Source organism: Aedes albopictus, chromosome 2, assembly GCF_035046485.1.
Source record: "Aedes albopictus strain Foshan chromosome 2, AalbF5, whole genome shotgun sequence".
NCBI classification, from domain to species: Eukaryota; Metazoa; Arthropoda; class Insecta; order Diptera; family Culicidae; genus Aedes; species Aedes albopictus.
In genome coordinates this window covers 331270775-331283269 of record NC_085137.1, presented here as the reverse complement: position 1 = coordinate 331283269, position 12495 = coordinate 331270775, and the positions used below count along the sequence as shown (strand labels likewise).

General features: G+C 35.7%; 1 protein-coding gene across 2 annotated transcripts in view; it reads right to left on the bottom strand.

Annotated features, from left to right (window-relative positions):
* LOC109426354 (tight junction-associated protein 1) overlaps positions 1-12495 on the bottom strand; it is a 99298-nt gene that overhangs the window by 48716 nt on the left and 38087 nt on the right. The gene's annotated exons all lie outside the window — the stretch shown is intronic.

Here is a 12495-nt window from a genome sequence, read left to right as displayed (position 1 = left end):
AGAAAATATAAGACAACGATCCAAAACTCAAACCAAACAAGTGTCATGAAGCCGCAAAATTTTGAAACGTCATTTTAGATTTTCCGGTCATCATTTTATGACTCCGGATATCTACCCCAACTTAAAAAACCGCCATCTTGAACATTGAGACACCATCTTGGATGTTCTGGTATTCATTTTTGGACTCTGCACCTACAATTACATAAAATAGTCGCCGTATTGAATTTTGGCATGTCGTTTATGATTTTCTGGTTACCAGTTTTGACGAAGACCGGCATTCTTCCCCATTCAAACTATAGTCATATTGCAGACCTTGTAAAACAGCGTACAGCTTGGGTTTGAAAAAAATTTGAATTCTGGACATATTTTCATTCAAAATATGCCCATAATGCAAGAATTAAAAATCCTATAAATTAGGCACTAACTTGAACACTGGGCCATTATCTTGGACTTTGGACCGCTATCTTGGATACTCTGGTGGACTCCGAAAATATTTCCTATACCAAATACACTTATTTTATGTGGTTTTAGAGCTCAAAATTCCTTAAAACAGCCACCATCTTCTTTAGACGCGATCAAATTATTATTTTTCCATTCAACGTTGACCCATCCTGCTATAAATTTACACCTTAGGAATCTGAAATGGTACGATTTGATGAGATCGCTTTAGTTTTGTCTATATTTTGTTCGCATATACAGTTGACTCTCTACAGCTCGATATTGAAGGGACCATCGAGATAGGGAGAGATCGAATTCAAGAATCAGTTTGTAATGCACACTAGATTGAAAAATCGTTTGTAACTAAGAATAACTGTCAACAAACAGATGTCACTTCGCCGTCCCAGAATGTTTTGCACCTAAGAAACGAGATTATCAAAAAATCTGCGATCTGATGTGTCGTATGTATGGGTTTGGTTCATTTTTATATTTGGTAATTTCCGGTGGGATAGCCGGATCTGATTCCATGAGTCATGGACCATGACACTACCGGTTGTCCCAATTATGGTCTGAGAATATTTTATTGCTATTTATTCACCTTTACCTAATCACCGCGATTTGATATATCGCACTTTTGCTTCTAACCACTTTCGAAGCCACAGCTGAACCCGCAACACTACCGGGAATCTAATGTGGTCTGACCCTATTTTTCCATCAGGTTGTCGATAAGTCGTGATCAGTCTTATTAGAGATCACAGTCATTTGAACCTTTTCGTCGATATTCGGCCTCCTTTGTCTCCGACATTCGCAACACAAGCAATCAAACTACTGTTCGAAACAAAAATGTCAAACGAATGCACTTCACGTATGAAGGCCATAACAATCCCAGAATCCAATGAAACTCAATTTTCTAGGAGATTTTGTGTTATTTATTCAATCATTTGGAAGGGTTTTCCTATATCTACATAAAAAACTTCAAAATATTACAAATGTATTTTCTTAGGAAATGTAATGTTTGATCGCAATATGTATTGAAGTGCACTTTTAAATATACAATTATTTATAATTATGAATTTTTCAAATATATATATATGTGTCTTAGAGCCAATTTCAAACATGTTCTTTTCTATTTTTTTCCGATCATACTAAATATTTTTGGTTCATCTTCTGAATTAGAATACCTGTTTGCCTTTACTTTGTCGCCAGGAATAGGCAAAAACTATGGAATTTCTGAGTGCCTGGTATTGTTTTGGCGTTATTATATATATCTTCGAGATCTTCTGACATTTTAATGTACTGTTCAGTGGATACGTAACAGAAATTTAATTTAGTTATATTTTTATCTGTCTGTACAACTGCCCAGTTATATAACTCTCGTGGAGTTGTTATGGTATTTCCATAATCTCGAGCAAGACTTGCTCTCTTTGCCATTCGCTTGAGAGTGCCACCAATAGCATCACATGGACCTTTACCGTGGGACGTTGCAAAAAAATGCCATTCTGCTCTTAATGCATGCTTTGACTGGAATCTACATAGACTAGCAAAGTTCTTCTTATTTTTGTATTGTGATGCTGCCCCATCAGACATAAAATAAATTTTAGAAAAGTTCGTTAATTGTTTCATAAAACCTATCATTTTTGAGATGAACAACTGGACCGCAACTGTATCGTGAGCCATTACTTCCGATATGATAATGATGCTAACATTTACAAGTTTATTATCTTTCATATAGTAAATTTCAAATGGGTGTATTGTTGCTTGCGAGTTGTTCCAATGATATCCTTGAGCAGCGTTTTGAATTATGAATGAATAGTTTTCAGAGAAATCACAAATCGCAAGAATTTCATCATCTTTTGTATCTTTTTTATTTCTGAGAAATGATGATTGTTGTTTATGAATAAAGTTGTGTGTTATAAGTTTGTCACCATTTTATCAACAAGATACGGAACAAATTCATCAACAGGTTTAATAATCGTTTCTAAATTACAGCGATCAGTATTCAACCACTGCTGAAATATAATCTCTTCTTTGTCATTTGATTCTAATATCAATGTAAGTTCCTCTTCAATGTGTTCATTACAAGCACACTTTTCACAAGCACGGAAAAAGCAATTATCTGTTCTGGTGGAAATATCGCAAAGCATTTTTTGTATTATTTCATCTTGTGACACAATTGTTATACTGTTGAACATTAAATTTACATTTTCATGAATAGTACATATGCATACATTATGTATACCAGTAGAATCAAGTAAAATACAATGCTTTGGTCGCAACTGTGTAAATACTGTGAAACCAATATTCACAGTTTTGTACATATCTACAAAAATCATATAAGCCTCTTTGAGCGACATCATCAAAAGTCGTTTTTGAACTTGTTGTTTTTTTCCATTTCGAACCTCAGAAACAAAATCATTTGTTCCTGGCATTGGCTTGCTGATATCATTATCATCAAAAAATTCTCTATTATTATTACTATTTGTTTTGTATCGTCATCAATACCATGCCCCCTTCTGTTTTCGGTGGTACAAAGAATACCCTGTTCATAAACAAGATCCTTCACCTGCCTCGCCATATACATTGGTGCGTTAAACTCTCTTGTGATTTTATTTACCGACCAAGACTTAGGAAGTACAGATAGTATTTTAATCTGTTCGCTTCTGTCAGTTGTAGGGTGATTGAACTTATCCTTTAACTGCATAATTATCTCGTCATACGCCTCCACTTTGCCAACATCCGTTGAATCTATTCCGAAGATATTTTTTCGAACTGCTTTCGTAATCTGCAATGATTTGTTTATGCGATATTCCATACTTCTCATGTTTCTAGATAAGATTGGCGATAAACTCAATGTTTCAGCAATGGTATTAAACTTCTCAATATTATGGGGACCCTGTAGTTGATCTGTTGACGGAATTGACTCCAATGGTAGAATAGATGGTACCATATCTGTAAGATAAAAGTTAAGGTGAACAATATAATAATGAATGCAGTGGAAAGTTAATGATAGTTATTTATGCAACGAGTTGCAAAAATGATTTTTTTTTTCGCACAAGTAGTATATTTATCCAACGAGGCTTGCCGGGTTGGATAAATACGAAGAATACTGAAAAATGTAATTTTGCAACGACCTGCAAAATGAGTTGTATAAAAGAAGCTAACACGTTGAAGGCTTACTTACCCAGCTCATGTTCGATTTGTTGACCACTCGTTGACGGTTCTGGTTCTGGAACATCATGATGTTGCTGCCCACTAAATGATGGTTGCATAGTTTCGTCGTTTCCATTCGATCAGCGTTTTTTCGTATTCGGGCTTCTGTTGTGACTTATCAATCCACGACATGACTCACAAATACTCATCGATTCGTCGATTTCATGTGTATATCCCATGGAATGAATTTTATCTATCAATCTTAATGACATGCCCCGTAGATTATGACGGTTGCACTTTGGATTGTTTATTTTTGCACTGCACTTGAATTTGTTGAATTTTGATTTATACGATTGATCCATTACTTTTCAGAACTGCCTTTAATAACCAAAGAGAAGTAACACGTTGAATGATACCGATTCATTTTCTTGTTTTGTTCATATTTGCTTTAGGTACAACTCTTGATTTGTTTTTTTTTTTTCGATTAGGTAGTTCGAATCTAATAAATAGCCTTACCTAATATTAGGTAAGAACATGGGGTAGAAACGTTTGGGTAGAAATTACAGCAGCACGTATGAAATGCGTGTTCTAATTGTATATTGTTTCGTACTTCTAGAGTGCTGCTGCGTGAATATGGGTGCATTGCATTGTCGCATATGACACAATAAGTTTCATTGCATTTTGAGATTACTAGATAACCTTCACTGGTTTAGTTTGTTTTTAAAAAAAGACACTGAAAAAATAATAATTTGGACATGAAAAAGTTTTTGTTAGAAAAATTTTTTTTCCTTAAAAGTGCCCATCTTGTGATGTATGGACGGTTGGTAGGGAACATAATTACCTGTCTTGAGACAAAATTTCATCAAAATCAAAAATGGTGTTTTTTTTAAATCAACTTTGAATTTTTAGAAATGATTTTTTATCAGTGCAGGGCTCATTTTGGATTTTTTTCAGTATTTTTTTCTTAAAATTTGACTAATTTTGTGATAATCACCCATACAACACTTTTTTTGTAGGAGTAGTCATTTTGTGATTATAACATTTTTAAAAAATCCATAAAAAAAGTTTAGCCCTTTTCAAAAATCAGTCCAGATAAATTTTGAAGAAACTAAGTATGCAAAGTGGCTTATCTAGTCTTGGTGTACATACCCAGAAAGTTTCATTGTAATCTGAGAGGGTGCTGCCAACTCCGAATACGATTTGGGGCGAAATTCGTCAATATTAACATTCATAATCGGAATTGGCTGAAAATCTATGCGTAAAGCTAAAATTAGACACATGTCATCGTGTCAGATGACATTGATTTGACCCTTTCTTATGTTTATTGATCTTCGTTCTACTGCTCGTGTTGTGTGTAGGTAAGAGGTAACGATAGCGCACGAATGTAACAAAGCCGACTAACACCCGACTGCGGCAACGAAATGAAGGTAGTGAAAAGTGTCGAATGTTCACAAGACTGGTCGTGATTTGATGTACCGCATCCATGGGTTTGGTTAAATTTTACATTTGACTACCCGGATCTGATTCCGGGTAACTACCGGCTGAACCAAATATGGCCTAACATTATTGTCTTGTCAACTGCTCATCGGTTAACCAAAAACGCTGCAAATTGAAGGTGTCACATGCAGGGTTTGACAATTTCGATGGGACTCTCAGAACCAATTCCGGAACACTACCAGTTGTCTTTAGTGAGACGTAAGGCTATTTTCTAGCTAACTGTGCATCAGGTTATCGCAAAAGCCACGATTTGATGTGTCACATGCCTGGCTTTGGTTTACTTTTACATTTGGCCTCTTCCGGCCAAAACCGATTCCGAAACACTTGCTGGCCGTTCATTAGGTAATATCAAAAGCCGCTATTTGATGTGACGCATGTCCGGGTTTGTTTTCCTTTCAGATTTAACCACTTCGGCGGGAACCCCGGAACGGGTTCCGGAACACTACTGGTTCAGATATGGTCTGAGATGGTTTTCCTGCTCATTATCCATCAGGTCATCAAAAATGCCGTGGTTTGATGTGTCGCATGCATGGGTTCCCAAGTAACCAAAAGTTCCGCTTCCCATGACAAAATGCACTTTCAAGTTCCGCGAAGTTCAGATAGAGTTCCAAACGGAACTTTCTGGCTGCTTAAAAGGCTAACGATGAGCCTTGCTGGAACTTCCGTCACAAGTTCCGGCAAGACTAATTGTTGGCCTCTTAAGCAGCCAGAAAGTTCTATTCGGAACTTTATCTGAACTTCGCGGAACTTTAAAGCTGCTTAAGATGCTATGTCGGAACTTTATCGGAACTTTCAAGTTCATAGAAGTTCAGTTCAATAGCATTGTGTTTCAATGAAGATTAAATTTATTTCTTTTACAGAAAACAACTTTTTAAGCATACACGAATAAAAGACAAATATGAAAGTATCAAATAAATGAATACTAGGCTTAAGCAAAAAAAATTGCCGCCTATCGGATTCGAACCGATAGTCGCTGCGTGAGAACCCTATGCTCTACCAGTGGACAGCAGGTAAAGTCTGATTTGAATCGATTTTCTGTCGGCAGCTAGTTTTGCACATTTGTACAGTAGTGAAGTTAGCTTGACTTTGTCAAGTGTCTTCAGCAGCGCAGCGGTAAGTCGGCAGGTTATCACGCAGGAGGATCCAGTTCAAATCTACATAGCAGCGACATGTGTAAAAATTTTAATTATCAGAAGCAATTTCCAGACGTGAATCACAAACCCACCAACAGGGCTGTGATTCTGAAAAACACATATTTTTGTTTCTGCATAAATTTTGTCAAAGTTCTGTCAGAAGTTGCTTAGAGGCTATCCAGCGTGCTTATGTGAACTTTCAAGTTCCAAAATTACTTAAAAATGAAGCTGCTTAGAAGGCTAATGAGCAACCTCGAACAAGCTGTTCAGCTTATAAAGTACCCTTTTATCTGAACTTTCGGTTACTTGGGTTTGGTTCAATTGTATTTTTGGCCACTTCCAGTGGAACGCCTAGAACCGGTTCCGGAACACTACCGGTTCAGATATGGTCTAAGATGATTTTCCTGCTGATTGTCCATCAGGTCATCTAAAATGCCGTGGTTTGATGTGTCGCTTGCATGGGTTTGGTACAATTGTATATTTGGCCACTTCCAGCGGGACGCCCAGAACCGGTTCGGGAACACTACCGGTTCAGATATGGTCTGAGACTATTTTCCTGCTTACCGCTCATCAGGTTAGCGAAAATGCCGTGGTTTGATGTGTCTCATGCATGGGTTTGGTTAACTTTGATATTTGCCACTTCCGGCGGGACACCCGGAACCGGTTCCGGAACACTACCGGTTCAGATATGGTCTTAGACTATTTTTCTGCTTACCGCTCAACAGGTTATCGAAAATGCCGTGGTTTGATGTGTCGCATGCATAGGTTTGATGCATTTTCATATCTGGTCCCTTCCTGGGGTACCGTTCCGGAACACCTAAATGGCCATAACTCCGGAACGGCTGGACCGATCCGAACCATTTTCAATAGGAAACAATGGGACCAGATTCCGCGTCGAATAAACCGTCGGTCATTAAAATCGGTTGAAGTTTACTGCCAAAAAGTGATGTGAGTTTGTTTGTACACACACACACATACACACACACATACATACACACATACATACACACATACAGACATCACCTCAATTCGTCGAGCTGAGTTGATTGGTATATGTGACTCGACCCTCCGAGCCTCCTATCAAAAAGTCATTTTTGTAGTGAACATATAGCCTTTCCAGTACACTTGGTGTACGAGAAAGGCAAAAAGCTAGGATATCACTAATTCACCACTTTGACGTACTAATAACACTAGGTAAGCTAATTTAGTGTTGATTGCCTTGAATAAGAAAACGTGAAGGAAAAATATTACAGTCAGTGCTGAAAATTTCATTTCGTCATATCTAAATTCAACCACCTACAGCTCATTTTAGAAGCTAAACCTGGGAATACGATATATGAGAAACTTGTGCGGCTAGACCAGTTCTGCAGTAAAGTCACGAAAAAAACGATATTTTTCGAATATTTAAGGTAAATGTCATGGACTACCTTTGAAAAATGCGAAATGAATGTTCATCGTGAATATTATTGGCATTTTTCGAAAGTAGTCAGTGACATTTACCTTAAATATTCAAACAATAGCAGTTTTTCCGTGACTTTCTTACAGAACTAGTCTAGCCGCACAAGTTTTTCATGTACCATATTCTCAGGTTAAGCTTCTAAAATGAGCTGTAGGTGATTGAATTTAGATATGACGAAATGCATTTTACAGCACTGATTACACTAGTTTACAAAATAAAACAAAAGCCGTGAACTTCTGTCAATGACCAAAATTTTTGAAGCACAATTTAGCGCTAATTTCGAAACCGACCTTCAAAAAAATTTAAGTAGAACAGTTTTTGAGTGTAAGCTCAATAACGAGTTTTACAACTTTTTAAAATATGGAATTTGATTAAATTCAAATATCTTGCATTTTGTTCAACCAATTTAAAATCTTTTCCCAAAAATTAAAAAGCAGAATATAATACCATTCGATCATCTGAAGGCAGGTTTTGCGTCAGATTGATGAAATTCAAGATATTGGCGAGTTTTAGGGAGGATCTCCTTAAATTTTAGCAAAATTTCCAAAAATATATGAAGACATGTGGGAGTGGGATTCGATCCCAGGTCCTCGGCGTGATGGGCATGCGCTTTAACCATCGCACCAGGTCCGCTCCCCACTGAACAAATACAAACCTTCATTATTTTTAGCAAATTTTCCTTCAAATTTAAGGAGATTGGCCAAAACATTCTTCTTCTTCTTCTTCTTGGCGTAACGTCCTCATTGGGACAAAGCCTGCTTCTCAGCTTAGTGTTCTATGAGCACTTCCACAGTTATTAACTGAGAGCTTCCTCTGCCAATGACCATTTTGCATGCGTATATCGTGTGGCAGGCACGAAGATACTCTATGTCCAAGGAAGTCAAGGAAATTTCCTTTTCGAAAAGATCCTGGACCGACCGGGAATCGAACCCGTCACCCTCAGCATGGTCATGCTGAATACCCGTGCGTTTACCGCCTCGGCTATATGGCCAAAACATATAATCACCAAAATCTCGAATTCCACTTATTTGATGCAAACATTAAGTTCAGGCGATCGAAACAAATTAAATTCAGCTTTCTATTTATGCAAAAAAATTAAAAATTTGTGGACCGCAACGCAAGATATTTATATTTCAGTAAATTCCATATATTTTTTGAAACTGTAGAGCACAAGTAGAGCACGATTTTCAGGAAAAACCCCAAAACTTTTCTAACTATTTTTTTTTGAAGCACGATCTTGATATCCGCACATATTAACGCATCAATAATTTGGGTCATTGATTGCAGTTCACGATTTTCGTTTTATTGTGTAAACTAGTGTTATTTGATCAGTAACTGACGGTTCTATATAGACAAATATACGACGAACGTTAATAACGAATAACACCCACATCTATTATTTATTCTTATCTTTGAACAAATCCTATGAAGAATATCTTTGGCGAACCCCATGACTAAAAAAACATGTAGAAAACCCTAGAGGCACAATGAATGGATTCAAGAGACATTTTTTGAAGGAAACTTGAAAGGAATCCCTAGATCTCCGGAGGTAATCCCGAATGAAATATTGAGAGTAATCTTGGAAGGAATCCTAGGAACAATCCCAGAAGGAGAAGAATAATCAGAAATAACCACAGGAAGCTCTGAGGAATGCCTGAAAGAAGCTGGTAAGGGAACCCGGAAAGGTTTTCGGGAGATATCTATTGATTAACCCTCGAGATGGTGCTGCGTGTACACGACGGGACCGCTCCCGGGGTAATCAATCCCTGGAGGAATCCTTGTAGACATTCCATAAGTGATCCATGAAGAATTCCATAAAGGAATCCAAGGATTACTTCCTGAAGGAATCCATGGAGACATCCAGGAGAAATCTTTGATGGAATCTCTGAAAGAACATCTAAAAATTTCGAGAAGAATCCCATAAGTAATTCCTTTAGAATAAGAAATAGAAAGTCCATGAAGGAATCCTAGGAGAAATCCGTGAAAGAATTTCGTGAACAATCGCTGCACTGCAGGAGTCCGCAAAAGAAATATTTTTAGAATCGATAAGGTTAAGCCAGCATAAATTTCTGTTGGTTTCATGATGGTTTTCAAAACCCCTTGAAAGCATATTGGTGATCAATTTGTTACTTCGGCGATTTCACTTCAGTGATTTCTCTCTAAACTTCTCCACGAAGTTATAAATGTTCTTGAAAAAGATAAACAAATTTCGATAGCCAACTTTGAGCTGTTATATCTCCGTTGAATAACTGATTTCAATGAAATTTTGACCATTCATGACCTATATAATAAACTCTAAAAAACGTTTAACTTAACTTGAAATTTTTGACAAGAAAAAAAGTTATATCGATTTCATTTATTTCACGATTTTTCAGTAAATTGATCTATTTTTAATATGCATCCCATTACTTTCTCAGTTTATTGTCGGTTATGTTGTTACTATCCTTCAAAACACATTTATATACAAGTCATTTAGAGGGAATTTAAATGAACTATAATTGACATCTTTAATTTTGAAACGATGTTGAAGTTTTGGATAATTTAGTGTTTTATTAGAAAAATGATCTAACCCAGGGGTTCTCAAACTTTTTCAGGATTTTTTTAGGATTTTGCGACCCACCAGCACGCATTTTCAAAAAATACGTAATTTTTCTGCAAATTCGACTTGACTTTTTAAATAAATACACTTCATCACTTTCATACGTTCGTTACATAGCAGTCAAACTTAAAAAGTATGTTTTTTTTAATTAACAGTGTTTATTTCGGTTTTTTAAAGTCTGAGTAAGACTAAGGTGCTCAAGTGTGCAGCTTCAGTAAACTTTTAGGGGCCTATAGAATTTGAGATAAATTTACAAGTTTATAATGGCTACAGAACCACTATTCTCTCACACATTCTAGAAATAAACAAAAAAAAAACTAGAATTTTTATAAAGTCTTTGGAGATAGAGTGGCAATTTTATGCTTCTGCCAAATTTCAAAGTTTTAAGAACTATTGTATTGCTGGATCTCCTTGACATTTCTATTTTCATCCTTCATACACACCCATTTTTTTCTATTTGAGTTGAAATCACTTTTCAGTTGCACTTTTGATTTCCGTAAAAATTTAGATTATTGACATTCAGCAGAATTTTATCGAAGTTAAGCTTTACTGAAAGTCGGTAAAGTAAGGTTTCTTGTCGAAATTTGGTATTTTTTCGTTTTTCTGAAATTTGGTAGGCCTTTCTATTTTTTTTTTTTTTTGATATTCTAACTGCTGAACATGTGAATCTACACTCATTCGAAAAGGTTATTCTGCATAGATGGTTCGAAAAAACGGAGTGTAAATCTAACTGATTACACATCCGAAAGCAAAAAAAAAACTTGAACTTATTCTTTCCAGAACACAAGTAAAATCTTAAATATACATGAACAAAAATTTTAAAAATTCTAAAATGTTACCCTGATCTTAAGCTTTTTGATTGATATCTCATAGTTTCAGAAACTATTTCAGAATGAAGAGAATCCATTTATCCAATCATCCAATTATTCCAGACAAATGCCTATAACACAAAAGTTTGAACGGAATTAGGAAGAAACCGAATTCCCAGATTCTGATAATTCTCCAGGAGGTATTTTTATATTGGAAAATGGCTGGCAATATTATTTGGAATTCGTAAATTAAGTTATTTATTGCAATACGTACAAGCCTTCGCGACCCACCAAAAATCAACCCGCGACCCACCAGTGGGTCGCGACCCATAATTTGAGAAACGTTGATCTAACCGTTATAATTTTCTTTCGTGTTAAGAATTTTAAGTTATGTCAAAGGCTTTTCATAGCTCGTTATATAAGTCATTAATGGTTAAAATTTCATTGCATTCGGTTCATTGAATACGGAGATATAACAGCTCAAAGTTGGCTATCAGATAATTCTACCTTTTTCAAGAATCTTTATAACTTCGTGGAGAAAAGCCCGATCTTTTCCAAATTTGGACCACTGATAAACAACTAGTTGATGAACTTACAGTAAAAATTTGAGAATAATCGATGCACTTTTCAAAAAGTTAGAGCTAGTTGAACATTTTTGAAAAGTGAAAATTTTGCCTGTCCCGATCATTTTGTCTATCTCCTGTAGGTAGCCAGTCCTATAGATCGTTCTATAAATTATAAGCACACCTACGCATAGCAAGAAAATAATAATTTTCATAACAAACAACTACGTTTATATTTTTATATTTTCATTAAAAGTATATTCTTCGATATAGGTATGTAACAAGTTTATACATTAAAACGTGTTGTAATTTTTACTACAAAAAATCAACTTTTTAACTCTTTGCACAAACCACTCTTTTATACTTATGCTGAATTCATGTACTATAATTTTTTCCAATTTTTTTTCACAGGATCACTTTGCAAACATGTTTCTTGAGATACTTGATTAACGCTTTTTGAAAAACTACATTTAGCCTGTGCTCACGGGCGCTTCAACATTTTTAGAAAACTTGAAAATTCAGCCCTTTTCAGTTTTTAAAGAATGTGTCCACATATTTTGGAATTTTTAAACATGTTCCTACGACAAAACAATATTTCACTCTACGCACGGTGAAGCTTAGGCATTGCTTTAACTTATATTTAGTTAAATTAAATTATAGTTTTACACAAGCTCTAGAATTAATTTTGCTACTTGTTTAAGCTATTGTAGAAAATTGTTTTTGGAAACATCGATTTTTTAATTGGAGTGGAAGTTTCAGGTCAAAAGACTATACTTGAAACTAAAACCAATGATGGTCTGATAGCTGTGTGAATGTATTTTTTCATTTTTTTTTCTAGCGTGATTTT